Below are 27,492 nucleotides of genomic sequence, written 5' to 3'. Positions count from 1 at the left end.
CACGAGAATCTGTAACAGAACAAAGGGTCATTGAGCCTCTTTGGGCCCTGGAATGTTTGTGACCATTACTTAGAGACCAGCTGAGAAGCAGGAGGGACAAGGCCATGTGCTGACACTCAGGTGGGGACAGGTGCCTCAGGGGCTCGGGGCAGTGGGGTCTGGCCCAGGTCAGGATGTGTCTCCGTAGGAGGGGACATCTAAACTGGGACCTCACCTCATCCCCTGCGGTTCTGCCTCACCCTCTCCTGGCTCTGGGACCCACCTAGACTCCAGTCATAGCACAGATGACAGAACATACAGAAAATATGAGTTCAAGATAGAGAAGTGAAAAATCTGGATTTGTTCCTATCACATTCAAAGCCCCCAAGTTGTCCGTTGTCATTGTTGCAGCAGAAGTGACCAGTGCCATGTCCCCTACCCTTCCTCTGAATACCCAGGGAGGGTCCACCCCACACTGGCTCTGGGTTCGTCCTGAGCGGTCCTCAGGCCCAGCTCCAGCATTCCCTGAGGTGCTGTCACCTACCTGGGCAGCTGCCTGTGAAAGCCAGGGGGGTAGCTGGGTGCCTAGATGGCACCTCTGGGATGGACATCACTGCCCAGCAGAAGGGTCATCAGAGTTGATAACTTCACAATGAGAAGGTAACTTAGACGCAACTTATTTAGAGAAGAAGAAACTTAGACTGGAAAGTGACCAGGAGAGACAGGACTCACAGCAGGTGTAGAAATCATCCACTCTGGTGCTCAGGAGCACGCCAGCATGATCCCGGGGACACTCTGAGGGACGAATCTTGGAGCAGGTTTGCAAGGCAAGACTCTGCTGCTCAGTGAGCAGTCCTCTTGCTATTTATTTGGCAATAATAAACAAGCATGATGATTATGTGACAATGGCAGGAGAAGCAGGGTCCAGGGGAAACAAAGGGCATTAATCCTCTGGGGAACAGGACTTCAAGGGGATCAAAGGGTGATCAATTTTATAGGGAACAGTGGAGGACATGTCAGGGAGGACAGGACATATACAGCAGGACTTCCCGTGCACAAGCTTGATACAATTTTTGAGCTACTCCCAGACCACCCTGGACCCTGAACACACAGTAAATCAAAGACTACTTGGGTGTCTCCGGCTGCCTGTGATGTGGGCTGTTGTCCTAAGGCTGTCATGCAGGAGTGCCTTATCCAATAAGTACACAAAATGGCCATGTGCACACAGGTGCAGAGCACTTAGGTGGGAGAGTCCACTTAGCAGGAGTCGCTCAGTGTCCTCCACTGATGCTCTTCTCCAAGAGATCCATAATTAGATGAGAATGGGTGTCCCTCAGGGCCTGGTAGAGGCGATCTTTACAGGCCTGGTCCCAGGACCTGCTGAAGATAAACAGCTTCCGCATCTGGCCCTGCGTGGTGGCCTCAGCCTTGATGGTGTCATACTGCTCCTCACTCAGCACCTGCCCATACAGCTTGTCCAGGACGGGGTCCACAGATGTCACTCCAGCCACCAGCTGCTCTCGATACCGGTCCAGGAGGTGTGCCAACCTTGGTGAGCCTGGGGGTGAAGGTGAGGCCACAGCGAATCAAGAGCAGTTCCCACTGCAGCCTGCCCTGGTCCAGAGTCTCCATCACTTCCTGTGCACCCAGCCCCGTTCCTGTGATGCAGCTGGCCACCATGAATGTACCTCTGCCCTCCTTCATGTCAACATCCAACCTAGCACTCTCTTTGGGCTGGGTGAGGGCTCAGTTACTGAGGAGGCACTGGGCTTCCAGTGGAGGTTCAGGCTCCATGGGCAGAGTAGGGCCCGGAGGGACCTGCCCACCCCACACCACTCTCCAGGGTCTGCCCCTGTAAGTTTGCAATGTCTCTTCCCTCCCTCCAGGGCCACATGGTGTGCCCAGATCTGCCCCTGGCTCCCGTGTCTCTCACCTGGCGGGGCTGGAGGATCCAGTGAGAGTGCAGTTCTGAGATCTCCTGAGGACACAGAAAGAAGCATTTGAACAGTGTAGGCTATTAGTCCACATGATCCCCAGTCACTTACCCCTTCTGAGATCCTGTGATTCTGAGAATAAACTAGAGACAGATTGTGATGGAATCTGGAGTAAGGCTGGAAGGGATCTCAGAGATCATCTAGGTTAATCTTTTCTTGAGGCACATGGACAACAAATGCCATGATGAGAGAGAAAGAGAGGGAGAAACTGAATAACAGTAATTTCTCCCACACTAGCCCTGACATGGTTTAATCCAGTCTCAGCTTAAATAGATCCCGGTGCAGAACTCACCATGTCCCTTACTTAATCTACTTGAGCTCTGGTATCTGAGCTGAAATTTACCCACTTGTCCTGGATGGACCTCTAGAATCTCCTAGATCAGACCCACTTTGTTCTGGATTTCATGTCAGAATGAAAAGTTAAGATCAGAAAAAGCTAAGCACTTGGAAGTATTTGTACATTTCAATAGGAAAAATGAACATGACCAACAACAGATTAATGAGCTTAAATATGACCTGCTTTAGGAGGGAGAGGGACCCACATCCCTTGTATGGATGAGACCTGGGAGCTGACAGACCACGCTCAGGGTCACCTGATTCAGGGAGGGGCCCAGGGAGAGGCCCAGGGAGAGGGGAGTTCAGGTTTGGTGTTGGAGCACGGGCTTCATCTGGATGAAGGGGGGAGGGTGTCCCACATCTTCCATGATGATGGGTGGTCTCAGGGTCCCCCTGACCCAGCCACATGGAGCATCTGCCGAGGAAGGAGACTGAATCTCGAAGAGTTTGACAACCACAATATCAGGGGAAAGAAGGGCAGAGCCAAGAATGTTCAACTTCCTAAGAGGAGATGCAAGGAAGCTGGAGTCACGGCCTTCATGCATCTAAGGGCTTTCCCATGGGAAGGGGACAGATTCTTCTGTCAGCTCCAGGGGAACTAAGACTGAGAGGAGGAAGAAACTGTCTTACTGTGAGGGAGAACATCAGGGTGCTACTATTTTTAAGGCCCACCCAATGAGCCATGCAAAGATCACTGTTGTGGGAGCTTGTCTTATTATGTGCCTCAACTATTCTGAGTCTTTGCTTTGATTATTTTTTTTTTTTTTACTATTCTGTGTCTCTCAGTGTGCAGACACAGCGAAAGTGGATAAGGAACCTCTCGGGGCAAAAGTCCTGGCGTGAAGGTCTATACATGCTGAAAACAGCATGTGCAGAAACAGCAATAGGTGTTACGGCTAGAGTAGCGTAAACACTGAGACTTTTCTTGACTTTCTCCTTAGTTCTTAGCCTTGGCTGGTGCCCGCTGATTACGCATCCCCCATACACTTGTGCTTTCCCTGTTTGCCTGCTTGCTTCTTTGACCTTTTTATTTTCTGTCTGATTCTAAATAAAAACAAGACTGCCCTTGGAGCTGGGCTGCACTTTCTTGGTGTTGTCCCTCTAGGCTTCTCATTGTTCTAGACACCGACTCTCAGTAATCCATTTTCATCCCACTGCCTCACATCCTAAGAGACACACTGTATATTTGAGCTTTGCAACAGCTTTCACGTTAGACAATCTCATTGTACACATACTAGGAACCCAGGACTCCAGTGGGTTAGGTAAATTTCCAAGGTCATTGTAGGGTAAATGGTTTGCAGGCTCTTCTGCCCTCCCACCATTAGGACTGCCCTGCCTGCTGGGGCACCTGAAGTTGTTACATTGTTGTAAGCCGTGTTGTTTACTTCTGTGGGCCCTGGCTCAGTATTGAGATATCTGCCAAGAGTAGCAGAAGCAGAAGAGGCAGGAGAGAGACGGGGAGAAAGATCATCAGCCAAGCCCAGTGTGAAGACTTGCTGGGGGCTTTGTGGCTTTCCGGCCTCCAGACCACTGGCACCCCTGCCTGCCGTGTACCTGTTTGCCACACTACATGTGAAGCTCAATAAAAGCCTGAGAAAGCCACCAAGGGCTCCATGACTCTCCTTTACCTGGTCTGCTTGAAACACAAACCAGCGCTGTAATGCCTTCCTGTCATTACAGTCACCCAGCAAGTAAGAGCCGGAGGGAGACTCAAACCTAGGCCTGCCCGGGGCTGGCTGGTTCACAGCTGTGGAGGCTCCCAAGCCAGGGCAGAGTCGAGTCACCCTCCTTCCTCCTCGCTGTGCCTGTGTGTGGCAGCGCGGGAGGCAGGTTCCCTCATTCCCACAGGTTGTCTCTACAAGGCCTGTTTAGGGGGTTTGGGTCTTGAGGTTATTGGTGCTGGACTAAGAGATTGTGAAGTTTCTTCCAATCCTGAAGGTTCACTATTCAATTCCCGGTTTCTGCCTGGAAAATAGCTGAGTGACTCAGGTTAGAGCATATGATGTCGCCAACCTTGATTTAATAGACTTAACTTAACTCATCAAGTTGCTACTTCTCATTCTTTCATTTTATGTCCAAGCTATCATGGAAAACTGCCAAAGGCTTTGAGGATGTCAACATCCGTTAATTCAAGGACAATGTGGGGACGTGATGGTATGCGGGATGGTCTGTGGGGCTTAGAGTCTGATTAACACTCTTCACATTCTTGCCATGAATTAGAAAAAGTCATATAACTTATTTAGGCTCTTTCTTCTCATTAGCAAACTGAGAATTCTCTCTCTCTCTCTCTGTCTCTCTCTTTCTCTCTCTCTCTCTCTCTCACACACACACACACACACACATTGATTTTCTCCCACCACTGAGCTGTCTGGACTTGTCTTGATTTACCTGGCCTCACCAAGGCCTCCCACACCACAGTCCCATCTTCCTTGTTTGTTATTTGCAGCTGGATCTCTGACACCGACTGTCCGACGGAGATCTCACTGTAGACCTGGGACTTCCCGGGGCTCCGGTAGCAGAGCTCCAGTTCCTGAGCAGAGAAAGAGCAGTGGTGTGAAAAGTCACTGTTCATCCTGCAGGTTGTCTTTCTGACACCTTCTTGAGCTTGCTCAGTCCCCTGGGGACACTCAGATGATCTGTTCTGAAATGAATCACCAGCTTCAGACACTGCACTTTTCCTAATTTTCCACAATTTCCTGATTCAGAAGGTAGATAAAATAGTTGGGTAATCCATGGATAAGTCAGGACTCACCCTAAACTGTAGTGACCACATCTCCTAGACCAGATCCATGTCTATCTTTTCCAGATTATTGTTCCTCCATCACCTCCATCTTAAACCCCTACTCTCTCCCTCTGTAGTTGAAAGCATGTCTTTGGAAGGGATTTGAAACTTGACCCACTTTTCATCAACAGAAAATTCACATTCATTGCTCTCTTAAATCACATTCAAGACTGAACTCTTGATGCCCAACTCTTTCTCCAGTGGCTCCTTCCCCACTTTACCTCAAACACAGGATATGGCCTCATCAGCGACTCATAGCTTATGTCCTTCATTTAGGCATCATCTTCTCCTTTTTAAAAAAAATTCATTTATGCATGCAAGAACTGGGGTGTAGGCAGAGGTGTGTGTGTGGGGGCAGTCTGAGAGGATTCACCAGAGTCAGAGTGGGGAGCAAAACAGGCAGATCTACTGAAATACACTGCTGGGGGGAGCAGTGGGTGAGGCAGGAGAGGTTTGCTACACCATGTGGGTTGCTCCCTGGCAGGGGATCGAACTCGAGTTGTAGTGGCTGCCAATAGCTTGATAGTACTGTCTTTAACCCCTGCAAGACCAGGAAGGCCTTAGACATCATTTTAATGCCTTCTATTGTCCACCCCCTCCCCCCATGAGGCTGATTCTCCACGTCCTATTAGCTCTTTCTCCAGCTCAAACAGCAATTCCATCAACTTCTCTCCATCTCCACTGCTATTTCCTTAGTCAAACCACCACCATCTCCTGCCTGCAGTCATGCAGACGTCTTTCTATTGGTCTCAGGTTCTACCCCCTCTTCCTCTCATCCACTGCTTCCTAACAACCAGGAGCATTATAATGCAGGGCTGTATTTCCTTATTTGTGATCCTGGAAGGGCTTGTCTTTCACCTAGAGCAACACACGACCCAACATCAGTACCAACAGAGAGGATGGGTCCTGGGCAACCTGTGCCTCTGTCTGACCCTGTTATCTCTTACTCCCCCTCATTACACCACCAAGCTCTTCCCTTACTATGTGGGTCACCTGAGCCAGGCCTCTTATCCCTGGGAGATGTTGACACAGTGAGAAAGTCCAAAGACTTCATCCTTGCATCCATGTTTCCAAACTCAAAGGACATACCATTCACCTTTCAACAATATTCCCTTCCCATGAAGTGAGTGACTGTATGAAACAGTTACAGCGTCATCTGTGTTGTGTCCGCCTGCTGCAGTGAGTTGAGGTTCCCAATCAAATAATTGCCTCTGCCTTCTGAGAACACCCAATCCAGAGAAAATCTCCATTGCTTAGACCTCCCCTCAGCTTACTCAAGCAAGGACAAACCCTGTAATAGTTTCTTTCTGACACCATTGGCCTTGGGGGCACCGTGGCTCCCCATGCTGTGTGCTCTCTCACAGCAACAAGTGCTAAACTGAGTTCAGATCCAGCACGTTTCCTGTGGTTATGGCTGAGGGCAGAGGCCCCTGATAGCTCAGCATCTCCCAGTGACTCTGAGGCAGACTCCATCATTGTTCTGTCCTGCAGATGACTCTCCCTCCCACGACTTTCTTCTCAATATCTCAAGAATTCTCCTCCAAACCCCACTCATTGCCAGCCTCACCCCAGTGCACTCTGTTCCTAGGGGAGCTCTGAGACCTGCCCCACAGGGTTTCCAAGCATGACCTCTGATCCTAATGAGGGGGGAGCATGGGCTGCTCACCTGGGGCATTATCTCCATCTTGTCTGAACCAGACACGGTGAAGCGGGAGCCCACACGGAGTTGGGTCTGAGGAGGTGGCTTGCGTATTTGCACAAACTGGAACGTCTTTTCTTCATCATCTATGGCCTAAGGGGCAAAGAGAACAGTGGTCAAGGGAGGAGGGGCTTCTGTTTCAGAGATCCTGTCATTTGTTCTGAACATGGTCTGAGTAAGTGAGAAGGAGCTCCTGTGTGTTTGTGTGGGTGGAAGGGTCTGTACCACCCCTGCCTCCCATACCCCATGCCCTGCCACACAGGAGCCCACACTCGACCTCTGCTGTGTTCAGGGTGGGAATCCGGTCACTGTAGAGATGGGTGAGAGTGGGGGAAGGTGACAGTCTGGGCAGGGAGCTCTCCCGTCTTTTGACCTCTGGAAGGGCTGTCCAGAGTTCAGGGATGGAGCAACAAAACCCTGTGGGAGACCTTAGGGAGACAGGACAGCACTGCATGGCTGAGCAGGATGATTCGCTTATTTGGAGGCTCCTTCTTGGTAGAGACCCATTCCTATTTCCAGTGGACCCATCGTGGGGCTCACTGGTTACACTAATGTCTGCACATGACATGGCCTTTTTGGTCTGAGTATCACCTTCCGAATGGTGCAGTCATTTGGGATCAGGTAGAGATGGAAGTTGATTTCTTTAGGACGGAGCTGGTGGTAGAGCATCACAGTGGAGGTGATGGGAATAGAAATCCCAGTAACTGTCAATATTCTCAAGAAGACTCCCATGGGGGAGAAGCTGGGGTTCTCCAGGACTATGTAAGATGCCTCCACCCTTGCTGGCTTCTCCAGCAGCATCCCCTCCTCTTTGAAGTGGGCCACCTGGAACTGGGATGTGTCCACATGGTTGCCTGTCAAGGAAAGGATTTGAGAGGTGAGGATGTGGTGCCCTCACTTGGCAGGCTTGGCAGAGGCAGGTGTCCCAGGATGCAGGCCTTCCTGTGAGACCCTTCAGGGGAGGCAGCTTGTCTGGAACTGGGGTCTTTGGGTGCTGAGGCAACACCACCTCTTGGGTAGAGCACCACAAGCAAACCCTGGCGTGACACTCACACCCAGGACCAAACCGTAGTCCTGGAGCTGAGAAAGAGCTTGGTCCCCTGGTGAGAGGTACTGGGGAGCATTTGTAATTATGAGGATTTGGAGTGATGCTGGTGGGTTTGACTCCTGACAGGTAGAACAAGGAGGATATGAGGACATTGGGGAATGGAATGATTCAGAGCCGTGTACATTTCAGACTCTTGTTTTGGGGAAAGAAGCCCTCCTCTGTCCTCCACCATTATGTGGTTCCTGGCAGGAAGGAGTTTGCATCTCCCCCTGGAAAGTTGACCTCCCTGGCAGTTGTGACACAGGTGCGTGACTCTTGGACTAGGTGGATGTTCCTAACTAGGACTTTGAGGGATGAAGCACAGATGAGAAGACAGAGATAGTTTTGGCAGAAGCAGTGAGGTCAGGAGTCTGTGACCCCCGTGGAAGGATAGTCCTGCAGTAGCTGTTTCTTTTTTCTTTTTTTAAGATTTATTTATTTATACAAGCACTGGGTACAGTCAGAAGCGCAGGAGGGTGAGAGAATTCACCAGAGCCAGAGCAGGGAGCAGAGCAGGCAGAAGGACCGAAGCACACTGCTGAGGGGAGCAGCGGGCGGCAGGAGAGGTCTGCGCGCTATGTGGGACCTTCCTCCAGTGGCCGAGGAGCAGCCGGGGATCAAACTGGCACTACAGAGGCTGCGGGCAGCTTTGCAACCCAGCGCTCAACCGCTGCACCACCGGGGAGGTCCTACAGTAGCTGTTTCTGCAGTAGAGGTCTGTGAATATTTTTCTTGGTGTGACCTTTCCATGTTCTTGCTTTCTCAGCATCCTTTCTTACAATCAAAGCCTCCCAGCCTTTCATTAAAAGCTTGTTGCCTACTCTTTAGTTAAGTCTGAAAGCTAGCCAACAATCACCCTATATATTCTTTTCTGCCTAAATCAACCAAATTGATTTCATTGCAAGAACTCTGACCAGGTGAGGACAGGATGCCACAGAGAGAGGCGCCATTTGCTATCATTGGCATTTTAATTTCTCTCTTTCTTTGAAATCCCCTCTTGCTAAACATTATCACTGTTGCTTTATCCAGTCAATATCTTGTTACATATTTCTCAGTATGTTTGCTAATGATTATGTATTACAGCTCTTCCCTTCCCTGTGGATTCTTCTCTTCCCTGAGAACATTCTTTAGAATTTTCCTCAGTTAGGATTCATTTGTGAAAGATGTCTTGTTTCAAAATGTCTACTTTTACTTCTTCATAAAAAGAAAATTCTCCCTTTAATTCTTGATGACAATTATTTTCTTAGCACAATGGTGATATTTCATTGTCTTTTGCCTTCCATTGTTGCTGTTTAAAAATCAGCTGTCAGTACAATTGAAGTAGCTGCTAGATACTTTCTGGCTGGTGTGAAGACTTCCTTAGATTTTTTATTCTTTAGTTGCAATAGAATGGTGTATTAGTGATCTCTCTTACTCTTGTTTTTCTATTTTCTCAGTTTAATAAGTCACAGCTTTTGGCAATTTTAGAAATCCCCTTGAATATTACTCTTCTCCATTTTTCTTTATATATTTCTGGAATTCCCACTCAATATGTCAGGTACATTTTTATGATGCCTTTCACAATATTTCGTCTTCTATTTTATGGTTTATCAGATTTCTCTGTCAATTTAGTTTGTTTCAAAACTTCATTGATCAATATTCAGTGGAATATTTTTCTTGCTCATATTTTAAAGACCATTTCTTTCGGCATTTTAAATGTTTATTATGTGTCATGTTTCTAGAAATTTCTCTTCATGGGACTGATTCTAGTCCCTATAGTTTTCACTAGTCCCCACTTGTGGAGTCTTGTTTACTGAGCAAGAAATATTTAACTCTGTGCATATATTTCTTGGAATTTTATTTTTGGGAAGTCTTTTTTTTTTTAAAGATTTATTTATTTATTTATACAAGCACTGGGTACAGTCAGAAGTGCGGGAGGGTGAGAGAATTCACCAGAGCCAGAGCAGGGAACAGAACAGGCAGACTGACGAAATACACTGCTGAGAGGAGCAGCGGACGCAGTAGGAGAGGTCTGTACACCATGTGGGACCCTCGCGGGCGGCTGGGGATCGAACTGGCACTGCAGAGGCTGTGGGCAGCTTCACAGCCCAGTGATCAACCACTGCGCCACCGGAGAGGCCCCCTGTAGGAAGTCTTTGTAGGTGAGCGAGGATGGGATAACTGTGCTACCCTTTGTGAGTACTTCTACTGGGAAGCCCCTCCTTCATGGCTCCAGATCTCACATGTATTCTGGTGACATGGTTTTTCTCCCAGCCTGTGGGAATAGCAATGACCTTCCATTGGTTGCTCATCCCTAGGAACCCTAACATTCCTTGTTAGCTCATGTAGCCTTACTTCGCAAATAGTCTTGTCTTTGAAAAATCTCTTGAAAAATCAAAACTGAGTGTATCATTTTTTCCCTTGTGGTAGCCTGATTGATACAACATATGTAAAGATGGTGCTAGGTGTTATTTTTATTGTGGAGACTAGCCCTATTTAGGAAAATTTTCCAGGAATTATGGTTCTGGGAGAAAAGAATGCTTCAAAAAAGATAGGCCAGAGGAGAGTGGAATAAGGAAAAAGCATCTCTACTTCCATTATCCTCTCTCAGTCTCTCTAAGGAAGCCACTAGATCCTTCCCCAGGACATCCACATCAGAAGCCCCTTGAAGGCGCTTTATTACCCCCATCACCTCCCTCCACCCTCTCTCTGCTTACCTTGGAGGGACACAAAGTGAGGCAGGTACACAGCTGCCACAGCTCCTGGCTTGGCCTTGATGTCAAGCAGAGGGCCTGCCACCATCCAATTGTCCTGGAGGACAATCGTGTCCAGGAATGGGTCCCAGGAACAGAATTTAATCTCAATGGTCACTGCCCTTCTCACCACAAAGTGGAGATCTGTGTTGGGCCAGTGGTAGGAGCCGGCCGTGGGGAAGTGAACTCTGGGAAGAATGAGGAGAGGTAGACCCTGAATCACTCTACACAAATTCATGAGCCCCTGCTGGATGCCAGATCCCTTGCAGGGCACAACAGATGTGGCAGAGTGCTTGGAGGTGGAAATCAGATGTGTATGAGTGTGAGCCCGTATTCCTCTGCACTAGCACTGTGAATCCCTGAGTAAGTCATCAAACCTCTCTCTCCTCGGTTTTCTCATCTGTAAACAAGGACAACAATGACATCTGTCAGCACCTACTCAGAGTTGTATAATGAGTGACAAAGTCGTGGGGACATCTTAGTTGATGCCTGGAGTGGCTAGCCATTTCTCCAATGATGATAATGATGATGAAATAGGAAAGAGTTCTTCTTTTTAAGTGCATTGTTTGCCAATAATAACAATCAACATGCAAATATCAATGATAAAACACTTGAGGCTGAAAACAATTTATGAAACTTCTATAGGCGGTAAATGGTGGGGTCCCATGATGTCAATTTCTGTAGGGTTAGTTGGGAATGACATTAGCTCCCAGCTGAAAAAAATCGGTGCCACTGACTTGACATTAGTCAAGGACAATGTGTGTTATATGAGAGACCATGATCATGACTATAGACATTCATCCCTTATGTTTGGAAACCCTCAGGGAACAGGACTGCATTTTTCATCTCATGGTTCCCTGTTACTAGTGTGGTAGCTAGCACATAGTGGATAGTAATAAAATAGGAGCATACAATGAAAATATTAATATATTAATAATGAGATTTAATAGTCATAACAAAGCATATGGAATGTGTGTGTTTTGGATCCTGTTAAACAAACCACCTGCAGGACAAACTATAGACAACTGGTAAATTTGAATATATACTGGCTATCAGTTACCTGAGGCTTATTGTAAACTTTGTTGGGTGTAGCAGTGGCATTGTGGTTTGGGAGAAAATATTTTTAATTGTATTTTTAAAAATTGCATCACAAAATATTTAAGAATAGAAACCACCTGCTCTCTTATATTTAAGATACTGTACATGGCCTCCCCCCATGACGCAGGCGGTTGAACGCCATGGTGTGAAGCTGTCCGCAGCCTCTGCAGTGCCGGTTCGATCTGGCCAATGGCGAGGGTCCCACATGGCACGCAGACCTCTCCCGTCACGCCCGCTGCTCCCGTCAGCAGTGTATTTCTTCACTTTGCCTGTTCTGTTCCCCACTCTGTCTCTGGTGATTTCTCTCACCCTCCCACGCATCTGGCCTGTACCCCAGTTCTTGTGTAAATGAATAAATAAATCTTTAATAAAATAAAATAAAGTAAAATAAAATAAAATAAAATAAAATACTGTACAACCACAAAAAAGGGGGAAAGTCAACAGTTGAAGCAAATTTAGCAGATCAATTGTGGAAGCTGGGTTATGGGTAAATGTCAGAGTCCACTCTATTTTGGTTTTGTTTGGAAACTTTTATAAAAAACCTCTTTTGTATAACAAAAGTAATCACTCAGCATCTCAACCTATTGCTTGTCTGGTGGCTTTATAGTGGAGTGGATTCCCTGGGACAGTGTGGGGACCCAGTGTGGGGTGCTGGGGGTCACAGAGGCCAGACACAGACAGGCAGAGCACCCTCACCCCCTCCTCACTCACCGGTACATGCTCTTTTCTTGGTCAGTCACCTCGATAGCAACATGTCCTGTGGGGCTCCAGAACTTATCTTTGGTTGTCAGAGGCGCCCTGTACAGATCCCCTAAAGGGGCAAGAGAAGACAGACAGAAGGATTCTACTTGTGCTACTTGACAGAAGGATTCTACTTGTGCTACTTCCCTCTGGAATAGGCAGGGTAGTGGTCAGTGCTAGTATCTCTGATCTGCTGTCCAGTAGCCCCTAAACTTGACCATGCAGGCGCCCCTGCCCCCAGTCTAATTTGCATGAACCGTGGCAGGGAGTGTGCTGCAGAATCCACTCCTGCTCCTGAAGCACCTGCTGAGGAGGTCCGACCCCACTGCCCTCTGACCCAACCCTGCCCACTCTCGCCCATCCCCTGGGCCTTGAGGGCCGCTCTCCTCAACATGCTCCAGGCTGGCAACTTATGAGATGAATGTGACTCAAAAAATGAATTTTCAGGGACAGCAAAGTGATTCTAAGACCTCAGAGTCCCGAGTGGGCCTTGGGAGGTGGGTCCTGGTTCAGAGTCTAAGACGTGACAGATGTTTAGGAGAGGGGCTTCTACCAAAGCTGGGAGAGATGAAAGCAGAAACCCACATGGTGGGAGAAGTGGAAGAGCTTATAAAGCGCAGGGCTCTTGGGCCTCCTTGGTGTCACAGCGGGTTGAGCACAGCGCTGTGAAGCTGTCCTCAGCCTCTGAAATGCCAGTTCAATTCCCAGCCAGCCAGGAAAATTCCCACATGGCGTGGCAGACCTCTCCTGTCTCGCCTGTGTTTCAGTCATTCTGCCTGTTCTGTTCCCCACTCTGTCTCTGGTGAATTCTCTCACCCTCCCATGCCTCTGGCCTGTACCCCAGTGCTTGTATAAATAAAATAAATCTTTAAAAAAAATGGTAGGGCTCTTGTAGGAGAACATCCTGTCCCATCCCACACCAGAGAAGGGGGATGGAGGGAATGAACTTCCTCTGCTCCTGCCCCTCTGGTGCCCCTACCACCAGACCAGGCCCCTTCCAGCTACCTGATTCTGGTCCCTGCTGCTCGAGGGCGGGTGTGTTATCACTCATGTCTCCTCCTCTGGGGTTCTCCTCAGGGGTCGTCACACTTGGCTTCCTGGACACAGAGTTGTTCCCTCTCTCTGGGGTCTGGGATGAAACTGGACTGTCTCCATCACACCCTACTTCAAGTCACTCATCCACATTTGAATTCTTGAACCCCTCCTGTCTCCTGTGCTCCATGTCTCTATGAAATCTCTCTCGATTAGCGCACCTACCTCACCAAAACTCGGGGTCATCTGACCCCTCCCTCACACACTCTTCTTTTTGTCCCCTTCTCTCACCTGTTCGGCCTCCACCCTAGTCCCGAGCCTGGCCTCTCTGCCAGTACTGCCTCAGAGTTATTCACTCTTTCCCTCAGTCCTCTGTCTACACAGCAGCTGATTCTAAATATGAACCTAGTACTTCACATCACTGTTCAAACCCTGAAATATTTCTCTATTGTTCTGGGTTACAAATGAGTGGTTTTTTTTTTGCTAAGATTTATTTTATTTGATTAATTATTTTTTAAAATTTTATATATATATTTACATCATTCTTCCTTTTTGTAAAATGTACCTTTCTCTTCTCAGGTGTAGACACTGTAAAATTCCCACTACCAATTCACCTGTGCACCATCACCATAGTCACTGTGCTCTTTCCTCCCTCTTCCTCCCCCTCCCCTGCAGAATGTCTCTGATTATAGTTGTATATTAATTCTGTTTTCTAATTTATTCTAATTGTTTTTTTTTCCTGATCCCTTATTTAGTTACCCTACATTCCTCTTATAAATGAAAGCATCTTATATTTTTCTTTTTCTGGCTTATTTAACTGACATAATCCCTTCCAGCTCCATCCATGCTGCTGTGAATGACATGAGTTTATATTTTTTGATTGCTGAGTAATATTCCATTGTGTATATACACCACATTTTCTTGAACCAGATATCTATTTTAGGGCACTTGTGTTGTTTCCATATCTTGCCTATTGTGAATAGTGCTGCAATAAATATAGAGGTGCAGGTATCCTTTTCAATTAATGTTTTTGTGCCCATTGGGTAGATTCCTAGGAATGGAATTCTTGGATCATATGGTAGCTCCAAAAAAGGAAAGTTTTTAATATAAACAAAAAGATCTTATTGTGCTTCTGCTTCCCCCATCTGTGCCCTCCTCCTGCACACACACTTCTAGATGTATGATTGTAAATATGTTGTTAAAAATCACCTGGAGGACAAAAAACTAATTAAAATAATCAACCAATTTAGTAAAGTAGCAGGATACAAAATCAACACATAAAAATCAGTAGCCTACTATATGCAAATACTCAGTCTGAAGAAGAAGAAATTAAGAAAACCATCCAATTCACAATTAAGACAAAAAAATTAAATACCTAGGAATAAACTTAACCAAAGATGTGAGTGTCCTATACAAAGAAAAATTATAAAACATTGTTTGAAGAAATAGAAGACATGAAGAAATGGAAAAACATCCCTTGCCAATGGATTGGAAGAATTAATATTATTTAATGATCCTCCTCCTACCAAAAGCAATTTACAAATTCAATGCAATCCTGATAAAAATCTCAATGATATTCTTCAAAGAAATAGAACAAATACTGATAATATTGATGAAATTCATATGGAAGCACAAAAATCCTCAAATAGCCAAGCTCTCCTGATTAAAAAGATGGAGAAAGGTGCTATCACATACTCAGATGTAAAACTATACTACAAAGCCATAATAATTAAAATAGTATGATACTGGAACAAAACCAGCCAATGGAATCAAATAGAAAACCTAGAAGGAGAGCCTCACATATATGGGCAACTAATCTCTGACAAAGGAACAAAGAATATGCAATGGAACAAGGACAATTTGTTCAATAAATGGCACTGGGAAAACTGGACCGCCACATGCAAAAGAATGAAACTAGACTGCTACCTCATACCATGCACAAAAATCAACTCAAAATGGATAAAAGAATTTCACATAAGTCTTGAAACCATAAATTATATACAAGAAAATATAGGCAAAACTCTACATGACATGTATCTCAGTAACATCTTTAAAGACTCAGTTCCCAAAGTGAGGAGAGTGAAGGAAAAGAGAAACATCTGTGATTACATCAAACTAAAAATCTGTGGAGCAAGTGACATTAACCAAAACAAAGAGACATCCTACTGACTAGGAGAAAATTTTTGCACTATATACAACTGATAAGGGACTGAAGACAAAAATCTACAAAGAACTCACATGATACACAAAAACAAAATAAAAAATCCCAGTCAAAAAAAAATGGGCAGAAGAGCTAAAAAGACACTTCTCCAAAAAGGAAATGCAAAAGGCTAACAGGAGTATGAAAAAATATTCCATATCACTTGTAATTAGAGAAATGTACATAAAAAGTACAATGAGATACCACCTTACACCAGTGAGAATGGCACATATTTAAAAAAAACTAGCAATAACAAATGTTGGCAAGGACGTTAAGAAAAAGGAATTCTCCTACCCTCCTAGTGGGTATACAAACTGGTTCCCTCACTATAGAAAGCTGTGTGGATTTTCCTCAAACTATTACAAAATGAGTTACCATATGACCCATCAATTCCATTCCTAAATATCTACCCAAAGGACACAAAAATATTAATTGAAAAGGATACTTGTACCCTGTTTATAGCAGCACTATTCATAATAGTTAAGATATGGAAACAACTCAAATGCCCTAAAATAGATGACTGGTTCAAGAAGATGTGGTGTATATACACAATGGAATATTACTCAGCAATCAAAAAAGACAAATGCATGCCATTTGCAGCAACATGGATGGAGCTGGAAGGGATTATGTTCAGTGAAATAAATCTGAAGGATGGTTTAACTTATAGAAGGAATGTAGGGGAACCAAATAAGGAATCAGGGAAAAAATAACAATAAAAACACTACAAAGCAAAACGAAAATAAACAGACAAATATAATTCAGAGATATTCTGCAGGTGCAGGAGGGAGAGTAATCAAAATGAGGGTGGGAAGAACACAAGCAACTATGGTGATGGTGCACAAGTGAATTGGTGCTGGAAATTCTATGGGATCTACACCAGAAAAGAAAGCAAACATTGCACAAAATGAACACTGATGTAGAATATATATAAATCAATTATTTAATAAAAATTAATACTCCTAAACAATGAATAGGTCAAAGAAGAGATGATATGAGAAAAAAAATGATGAAATGAATGAAAGTGGAAACACAACATATCTAAACACATGGAATGTAGCAAAAGCAAGGATGATTGGGAGGGCTGATTATACTAATATTTGCCTACACTAAGATAAAAGAATGATATATGTAACCTAACTTTATACCTCAAGTAGCTAGAAAATGATTGAACCAAGGTGCAAAGTCAGCAGTAATCAAAAGAGTACATGTCTAAAATTAGACAAATAGAAAAATGAAACAGAATTGAGAGCCCAGAAATAAACTCTTACCAACAAGGTCAACTAAAATTTCACAAGAGAGCCAAGCATAATAATGGCAAAAGGTTAATTTCTTAAATTAGTTGTGTTGGGAAAACTATGAACAGATATATTCGTGCAAAAGAATGAAACTGAACCCTTACCTTACACTACTCACAATCTCTGACAATTGGGTTTTCTCTTTACATAGTGCAAAGTGCCTGACTTAAGCTTTGATGGCCTCAGTGTTCACTACAAAGAGGCATCTAGTTCAAACAAGACTATTGTTTTGAATTTTTTTTTAAATTATTTTTATACAAGGGCTGGGATATAGGCCAGAGGCACAGGAGGGTGAGAGGATTCACCAGAGAAAGAGCGTGGAGCAGAACAGGCAGACTGACAAAATACAGGAAGGGAGCAGCGGGCAAGACAGGAGAGGTCTGCCATGCCATGTGGGAATCTCCCACATGGAATCTCCGTCCAGGAATTGAGCCAGTGCTGCAGAGGCTGCGGACAGCTTCACTGTGCTGTGCTCAACCCGCTGCGCCACCGGGGTGGGCCAAACAAGACTATTTTGAAAAAACACATTTCCAGACACACAACTAGATAAAGAGCTGGGAAACTTTCCCCATAAAGTTTCCTTTGTTTTAGAGATCTCGGTTGATTTCAATAAGTGACCATTTGAGTAACTTTCCTTTTCAGTTCCCATTCTTTCAATTTCTTATGTTTCCTTTTTTTAAAAATATTTTATTTTATATAATTCTTACATCATTTTTCATCTTTGCACAATGTGTGCATTTTAATTTTGGTTATATTCCCCATAAAAGTGCACCCCCCCTTATTTTGACTCTAGTTCTTCCTCTTCCTGCCCCTCTTCCCCCCCCCACCCTGTAGTGTGTCTCTGGTTATAGTTGCTTTTTGATTTTGATTATTACTTTGTATTGATTAGTCTTTTTCCTGGTCTCTTATTTAGGTTTTCTAAATTCCTGTATTAGTGAGACCATCTGGTATTTTTCTTTTTCTTTCTGACTTATTTCACTGAGCATGATCCCTTCTAGCTCCATCCATGTTGCTGCAAACTGCATGTGTTTATCTTTTTTGATTGCAGAGTAATATTCCATGGTGTATATGCACCACATCTTCTTGATCTAGTCATCTATTTTTGGGCATTTGGGTTGTTTCCATAGCTCAGCTATTGTAAATAGTGCTGCTATAAACATAGGCGTGCAGGTGCCCTTTGGAATTACTGTTTCTGTGTAATTTGGGTAAATACCTAGGAGTGGAATTGCTGGATTATGTGGAAGCTCTATATTTAGTAGGTCAAGAAATCTCCACAGAGCTCTCCATAGTGGTTGGACCAGTTTGCACTCCCACCAGAAGTGCAGAAGAATTCCTTTTTATCCACAACCTTGCCAACATTTGTTGTTGCTATTTTTTTTTTTTAATATGTGCCATTCTCACTGGTGGAAGATGTGGTTTGATTTGCATTTCCCTGATTACAAGTGTTGTTGAACATTTTTTCATATGCCTGTTGGCCATTTGCATTTCCTCTTTGGAGAGGTTTCTTTTTAGCTCTTCTGCCCATTTTTTGTCTGGATTATTTTCTTTGTTTTTGTTGAGTATCATCAGCTCTTTGTAGCTTTTTGTGATCAGTGCTTTATCATAAGTGTTGTGTGCAAAAATGTTCTCCCAGTCGGTAGGGTTTCTCTTTGTTTTGGTTATTGCCTCTTTTGCTGTGCAGAAGCTCTTTAACTTGATGTAGTCCTAGCTTTTTATCTTTGCCTTCATTATCACTGCTTTGTGTGATGTGTCTGTAAAGATGTCTTTGATGTACATGTCATGTAGTGTTTCGCCTATATTTCCTTCTATGTATTTTATGGTTTCAGTTCTTATGTCTAGTTCTTTAATCCATTTTGAGTTGGTTTTTGTGTATGGTGTGAGGTAGTAGTCAAGCTTCATTCTTTTGCATGTAGGACCCAGTTTTCCCAGCACCATTTATTGAACAAACTTTGTTTGCTCCATCGCATATTCTTTGCTCCTTTGTCAAAGATTAGTTGACCATAAATCTGTGGGTTTATTTCTGGATTTTCTATTCAATTCCATTGGTCTGTATGTCTGGTCTTGTTCCAATACCATGCAGTTTTGATGATTATGGCTTTGTAGTATAGTTTGAAGTCTGGGAGTGTGATGCCTCTATTCCCTTCTTTTTTTTCAGGAGAGCTTTGGCTATTTGGGTTTTTTGGTGAATTTGAATTTCATCAATAATTGTTCTATTTCTTTGAAGAATGACATTTAAATTTTGATTGGAATAGCATTGAATCTGTATATTGCTTTTGGTAGGATGGCCATTTTAATAATGTTTATTCTTCCAGTCCATGAGCAGGGATGTCTTTCCATTTCTTTGTGTCTTCTTCTGTTTCTTTTAAGTGTTTTATAGTTTTCCTTGTATAGGTCCTTTGCCTCTTTTGTTAGATTTATTCCCAAGTATTTGATTTTTTTTTGTTTCGATAATAAAAGGGATTTTTTTTTTTATTTCTTCTTCTTCAGATTTATTGTTTGTGTATAGGAAGCCTACTGACTTTTGCGTGTTGATTTTGTATCCTGCCACTTTACTGAACTGATTGATGAGTTGAATTAGTTTTTCTGTGGAGTTTTTGGGGTTCTCTATGTATATTATCATATCATCTGCAAATAGTGATAGTTTGACTTCTTCTTTCCTATTTGGATTCCTTGTATGTCTTTTTCTTGTCTTATTGCTCTGGCTAGGACTTCCAGTATTATATTGAAAAGCAGTGGTGAGAGTGGGCATCCTTGTCTTGTTCCAGATCTTAATGGAAATGCTTTCAGCTTTTTGCCATTGAGAATGATACTGGCTGTTGACTTGTCATATATGGCCTTTATGATGTTGAGGTATGTTCCTTGTATCCCAAGAATTCAAGGACTTTTATCACGAATGGGTGTTGTACTTTGTCGAAAGCTTTCTCAGCCTCTATTGATATTATCATATTGTTTTTATATTTGTTTTTGTTGATGTGTTGGATAACATGGATTGATTTTCAGATGTTGAACCATCCTTGTGTCCCTGGAATTAATCCTACTTGGCCGTGGTGAATTATCTTATGGATACATTGTAGGATTCTGATAGCTAAAATTTTATTGAGGATTTTTGCATCAGTGTTCCTTAGAGAGATTGGCCTGTAGTTTTCTTTTTTTGTGTTGTCCTTGCTCGGTTTTGGTATTAGTGTAATGTTGGCTTCATAGAATGTGTTTGGTCTTATCCCTTCCTTCTCAATTTTTTGGAAGAGTTTGTGAAGGATAGGCACTAATTTGTTTCTGAATGTTTGGTAGAATTCATTTGTAAATCCATCAGGTCCTGGGCTTTTGTTTTTGGGGCAGTTTTTGATTACCGTTTCAATTTTGCTGTTTGTAATTGGCCTGTTTAGGGGTTCTATTTCTTCTTTATCTAGGTTTGGGTGATTGTAGAGTTGTAGGAATTTGTCCATCTCCTCTAGATTTTTGAACTTGTTTCCATATAACTGTTCATAGTAGTTTCTGATTATTCTTTTGATTTCTGCTGTGTCTATTTCTGTGTCTATTTCTGCTGTGTCTATTTATTCTTTTGATTTCTGCTGTGATTTCTCCTCCTTCATTTATGATCCTGTTTATTTGTGCTTTCTCCCATTTTTCCTTTGTGAGCCTGGCTAGGGGTTTGTCTATTTTATTTATTTTTTCAAAGAACCAGCTTTTGGTTTCTTTGATCTTTTGGATTGTTTTTTTTATTTTCGATTTCATTTATTTATGCTTCAGTTTTTATTATTTCTTTTCTTCTACTGGCTTTGGGGTTTTTTGTTGTTCTTTTTCTAGTTCTTTGAGCTTTGAGATTAAGTTGTTTCTTTGAGTTCTTTATTGTTTCTTGACGTGAGCCTCTATTGCTATATATTTTCCTCTTATTACTGCTTTTGCTGCATCCCATACATTTAGGAAATTGGTGTTCTCCTTGTCATTCAATTCAAAGAATTTTTTAATTTCTTCTTTGATCTCCTCATTAGTCCAGTGGTCTTCCAGTAGTGTGGGTTTCAATCTCCATGAGGTAGGAGAGTTCCTTGCCTTCTTTTTATGGTTTATTTCTAGTTTGATGCCATCATGGTCAGAAAAGATGGTTGGTATGATTTCAGTCTTGGTGTATCTGTTGATGTTTGTCTTGTGTCCCAGTATGTGATTGATCCTGGAGAATGATCCGTGTGCACTTGAAAAAAATGTGTGCTCAGATTTTCTTGGTTTTAGTTTTCTATAAATGTCTGTTAAGCCCAAGCAAACTAGATCATTATTTAGAGCATTAGTGTCTTTACTTATTTTTTGTCTCATTGATCCATCCATTGTTGACAGTGGTGTGTTGAAGTCTCCTACTACATATGTGTTTTCTTTTCTTTTTTTTTTAATAGATGTATTTATTTATTTATTTATACAAGCACTGGGTACAGTCAGAATCGCGGGAGGGTGAGAGAATTCACCAGAGCCAGAGTGGGGAGCAGAGCTGGCAGAAGGACCAAAGTACACTGCTGAGGGGAGCAGCAGGTGGCAGGAGAGGACTGCACGCCATGCAGGACCCTCCTCCAGTGTCCAGGGAGCAGCCGCGGATTGAACCGGTGCTGCAAAGGCTGTGGGCAGCTTCGCAACCCAGCACTCAACTGCTGCGCCACTGGTGAGGCCCTATGTATGTATTTTCTCTGATATCTGTTTTCAGAGATGATAATAGTTGTCTGATATATTTTGGTGCTCCTTCATTTGGTGAGTATATGTTAATGAGTGTTATTTCTTCTTGAAGTATCGTCCCCTTGATCATAATGTAGTGACCGTTGGGGTCTCTTTTTACCCTTTTGAGTGTGAAATCTGCTTTATCTGATATGAGTATAGCTGTTCCTGCTTTCTTTTTTTGTCCATTTGCTTGTAGAAATTTTTTCCATCCTTTAACTTTCAGTCTATTTTTATCTTTTGTAGTTAAATGTGTTTCCTGGAGACAGCAAAAGGTTGGGTTTTGTTTCTTAATCCAGCCTGCGACTCTGTGTCTTTTTATTGAAGAGTTTAGTCCATTTACATTTAGAGTTAATATTGATATGTTAGCATCTGTATTTGCCATTTTGTTTGTCTTTTCTTTGATTTTAGTTATTTATTCTTTTAATAACTTTTTTTTTGGCCTTCTTTCATTGTTATTCATCCCCCTGAGGCTCTGGCTTTAAGACTCATTGTAGTATTTTTTGGATTGGGGTTTAGTTGTAATGAAATTCCAGAGTTTCTGTTTGTCTGGGAAGGTCCTTATTCTTTCTTCATAGAGGAAGGAGAACTTTGTGGGATAGAGTATTCTTGGTTGGCATTTGTTGTCTTGGAGTCTGTTGAATATGTCCCTCCACTCTCTCCTTGTCCGTAGTGTTTCTTTGGAGAAGTCTGATGTCAGTCTGATTGGTTTTCCTTTGTATGTTATCTGTTTCTCCCCTCTTGTCAGCTTCATTATTTTTTCCTTGTCTTGGATTCTTGGGAGCTTTACTATTATGTGTCTTGCTGTATTTTTCCTTTCATAATGGAAGTTTGGTGTTCTTGCTTCTTGTATGTCAATTTTCAGCTCCTTCTTCACATTTGGGAAGTTTTCTTCAATTATTTCCTTGAATATTTTCTCTGTTCCTAGGTCTCTCTCCTCTCCTTCTGGGATTCCTGTAACTCTTATATTTCCTTTCCTCATGGAGTCAGATAGTTCCTGAAGTCTTTCTTCAGTCTTTTTCATTCATGCTTCTCTTTCCTTTTCTGTTTTGGTTCTTTTTATTTCTGTGTCTTCGAGAGTGCTTATTGGTTCTTACATTTCATCTATTCTGTTATCATTGCTTTTCCCAGCATTCTTTAGCTCTTCTGTTAATCCTTTGATCTCCTGCATTTCCTTCATTTCTCTCTTTAGGGACTCAATTTCATTCTCCTGAGCGTTGTTTTCCTTAATGACTTCTGTCAGTTTTTTCATCATGCCAATTTTAAATTCTTTTTCTGGAAGGCTCAGAAGTTCTTCCAAGTCACTGTTGTTACAAGCTGGTGGGTGGTTTTCTTTTAGTGGTGTGTCTTTTTCCTGAGGAGTTGCTACATTGCATGTAGTTTTTCTTTTCCCTGCTGCCTGTCTTCTAATTTGCCGTATGCATTGGGACACTGTGCTGCTGGTACTGGCCGGCATCTTTTTGCTGTGCTCTTTTGGGGGTTTTGGAAACTGGCAGTCCAAATGAGTCAAATACTGTTATGCCAGAAGTCTAGTGAGGCAGTGGTACTTTGAGTTTGTTAATGGTCACTGTCGCAGAATATCTCCTTCTTCTGTGTTTAATTACAAAGGTATGTCTTGAGGTCCCACTGACTTCCCTGGAGGTGGGACAGCTGGATTGCACTCTGGGTTCCAAATCTCTGGATCCCCCTCTGAGCTCCGACTTCCTGCCAGGCAGGACCAGGCCTGTGGGGGCCTTCAGCTCACCTCTGACTGTGCAGGGAATCTTCTCCCTCTCGCTCCACAGGGAGCCTTCTGCCAGTTTCAAGCAGTCTTTATTGAAGAAAGGTCCCTGTTCTATAATGGTGAGGCGGAGACCCACTCTCCTGCGTGCCCTGTCTGCCCCAGCTGTGGGTGTTCACTCCCCCTCTGGGCTCACACTGCAGGCCAGAAGGAGCCTGACGTGAGCAAACTTCCCAGCTCACCTCTGGCTCCTCTGGGAGCCTTCTGCCAGTTTCAAGCAGTCTTTATTGAAGAAAGGTCCCTGTTCTAAAATCATTTCTTATGTTTTCAATTAAGCAATAAAATGGAATCATGAAAGGCTAGGTCCCTACCTCAGTCACACTAAAAGCAGAATCCAGGCCTGATATCTCTCTGTCTCTCTCTCTCTTTCACCCACCCCCTTTCCTTGTGACCTTATCATGTAGCCCCAGCTGTGAGATAAATTTCTAATTAATATTTATTTTTAAGGTGAGTAATTAATATTTTTTTTCAAGGTTTCCTGCTGAAACAGTGGTTACTGTCTTGCAATCTCACTGAAAACCATATAGGGTGGTCTAGCCATTACATTGGTTATTAAGTTAAGATGGCATAAAACATAATTCAAAATGGTTTAACAACTCAAATGTGATATCTGAAACCATAACAATCCTAGAATAAAACAGAGAGGAACATTTCCTTGACTTTGGTCCTGACAATTATTTTTGTCTATGATACCAATAGCACAAGTAACAAAACCAAAAATAAATAAGTAGGATTATATCAAACTAAAAAACTTCTGTACAATAAAGGAAGTGATTAACAAAATGAGAAGACAACCCATGTGGTGGGCAAAAGTATTTGCAAATTATATACCAGATGAGGAGTTCCCATCCAAAATGTATAAAGAATATAAATCAATAATCCAAATAAATATCAATAACAGATTTGAAGAGACATTTTCTAAAAGTAGATATTCAAACAACCAAGTTCTCCAAAAGGTGCTCAGTATCTCTAATCATCAGATAATTGCAAGTCAAAAGGCAAAATGAGAGACCTGAATTCACACTTGTCTGGAAGACTATTTACAAAAGTCAAGAGGTAAGCAATGGTGAGCTGTGGGAAGGAGGGAACGGGGTGGGGATCTCTCAAAGCAGCAGCGGGTGCAGAAGACATCCCCGCCCAGGACTGTGGTTCTGGGATCCATGGCTCTGTCCCCCAGGGCTTGTGTCTCCAAGAGAGCGCAGGTGATATCCCCAAAGCCATTGCAGTCCCCTCCCCCACCTCTCCTGAAGCTCATAGGAAAATGACACCCAGAAAGACACTGCTGGACAAATGTCCTGACCTGGGACCCAGGAAATGTACATCCTGTCCTGGTTCTGTCCCTGCCTTCCCATGTTGATCCTGATACCTATCTGAGCCTCAGGTCTCCCTGTGGTGTGAAGAGCCCCCACCTCCCAGAGCTGCTGGAGCAACAGCAATAGCACAGCAGCAGCATCAGGGCTCCTGTGTACCGAGCACCTGCTGGGTGTTAGATCTGTGCCGAGTGTTTACCGTGGGTTCTCTTCACCCTCACCCAGTCCACAGCACAGGCTCTTGCTCTCCCATGTCACAGATGGGGACCCCGAGGCGGAGCAGGGAAGGGGGAGAGCCAGGATGCCAGGCCAGAGTCTCCCTGGGAGCTGACAGGACACCTACCCCCTCCCTCCCAGGGCCCCTCTGAATGTCAGCCTCCTCCTCTCTGGGCTCTGAGCACCCCTCCCGGGCAGGTGAGGGCACATGGGGTGCTGGGAATGCACTTGGCAGATGAAGGGTCCTGTAAGTGCTGCCTCCTCTGGTCCAGGATCCCCCCTTGGATAGAGGGCGCCCCAGTTACTGACAAGAAGAAGGCCTAGGAGGATTCAGGGGTGGGGTCCGAGGGGGCAGGGGTAGTGGGGGGAGAATAGATTGTCAACAGGCAGAGGGCACTTTGTCTACTCACTTGATGTAGAAGCCGTATCTTCTGGGGCATGAGCCGGCCATGGCAAAGTTGCCTCCAGGTCACCTGACTTCTTTCCAGCTTGGGTCAAATAAGGACTGTATCTATGTGGTTTCTTAGGAAGAAGTGAGAGCTTGGACTTTTTGAGTATCTCACTCCTTTGAATCAAATGCGAGTTCGGATGCTCCTTGTCTTTAGATTTCACCAATACCTCAGTTGTACAGGAGATGCTCACTGGGAAGGGGGTGGTGGGAGGTGAGAACATGAAGCAGGCAGGCAACCATGGTCCCCCATGGCCCCACCATCCCCCAACGCAAGTCTCCATTGGGATCATTCCTCTCCTGGGTGAGCTCCTACCCAGCACTCACTCATAGCCCAGCTTTTCACACCCCAGGGAACTTGCTAGCAGATGGTGCTGGGAGAAAGGAGAAGGTAGTGGTAGAAAAGCCATAGTAAGGAGGAGCCCAGGGGAGTGGGAGACACTGGACAAAGTCAGGAGACCTGGGGTCCAGGGGTGAGGGGGCCATCATTCAGGATCCCTGATGGGGTGGGAGGGTGAGAGAGGTCGGGTGACACTCACTGTTCTGTGTCCTCTGAGTCTTTCCTCTCCTGGGCAATGATGCTGGTGTGTTGAGGTTTGATGCTGTTCAGGGTGTCGAGCTCAGAGTGTCCACCACCAGGTTTCCTCAGACCTCGCCTGGCTCTGGGACACCAACTGAGATGAACAGGCCTCAAATAGCCACAGCAGGAAGCCACCCAGACGAAAACACACTGGGGTGTGGCCATGGGAGGAGAGGGCTCAGGGCAGTCATGCTAAGGGCAAAGATTCAGAACTGGCCACCCACAAAAGCCTCGTCAGCATGCAGACAAGGTGTGTGGTTTCGGGACACTGAAGGTGCTGGGTAAGGAACCCTGGAGAATACAGGTGTAGGTGACTTCAGAGGGGAGCCCCCACCCCTAACCTACATATAGAGCTGGGTGTGGGCTTTCTAGGGAGGTGGGTGTGGGGTGCAATGCAGCTCTCAGAGTGAAACTACAGCAAGCCCAGGGAACATTGTTCCAGCCACCTGCTTTTCGAGGTTTCCTGAGCCCCATTGCAAATCCTGTGAAGTATGAGGGGCACTGAGGTGTGTGTTCCAGGCCAGGTCTGCTTTGCAGGCAGCTCAGCACTCAGCAAATCAACATTCCCACATGAAGCAGAGCTGGGGACAGCGGGTGCGGGAGTGTCATCCCCTGGCCCTTTCCTGTTGGGGAATCGTTTCTGGAGGTGCCTGGCTTGACCTGGGCTGGAGGGGCCAGGCCTGAGGAGCTGCAGCTCAGCCTTGCCTGGACACTGGCTCCTTGGGTGGCTGATTCATTGTCCTGAGCCTCACTTTGCTCACCTGTCAAATGGGCCATCTTAGGTAAGCCAAGGGGTTCAAATTAAGCAAAAGCTCCTAGAAACCTTGTTTGACAGGTTTGTCTTCCTGCATTCCAGCAAAAAGGGGTTACACAGCAGTTGTTGAAGAAGGCAAGTTGGTGCCCACCCTTCCCTGTGCTGACCCCATGCCCCTTACCCTTTGTAGACCCTCCCATCTCCCCTTATTTCCCTTTGTATAAATACCCCTGCACTCTGCCGAAGAGCAGGACAGTGGTCTTTCAGACACAAGCTGCTGCTCTCCTCCTTTGTCAGCAAATTAATTCACTTTTCTTTTCCTCAAACTTTATTTTTTTTTAATATTTTATTTTATATAATTCTTACATCATTTTTCAATTTTGCACAAAGTATGCATTTTCATTTTGGTTATATTCCCCATACAAGTGCACCCCCCCCTTATTTTGACTCTAGTTCTTCCTCTCCCTGCCCCTCTCTCCTCCGCACCCCTCCCCCCTATAGTGTGTCTCTGGTTTATAGTTGCTTGTTGATTTTGATTTTCACTTTGTATTGATTAGTCTCATGGTCTCTTATTTAGGTTTTCTAGATTCCTGCTATGAGTGAGACCATCCAGGATTTTTCTTTTTCTTTCTGGCTTATTTCGCTGAGCATGATCCCTTCTAGCTCCATCCATGTTGCTGCAAATTGCATGTGTTTATCTTTTTTGAATGCTGAGTAATATTCCATGGTGTATATGC

Source organism: Talpa occidentalis, unplaced genomic scaffold (assembly GCF_014898055.3).
Source record: "Talpa occidentalis isolate TD23 unplaced genomic scaffold, MPIMG_talOcc4v2.1 talOcc4.7, whole genome shotgun sequence".
In the NCBI taxonomy this organism is placed as follows: Eukaryota; Metazoa; Chordata; class Mammalia; order Eulipotyphla; family Talpidae; genus Talpa; species Talpa occidentalis.
Note: the sequence above shows the minus strand (reverse complement) of the source record.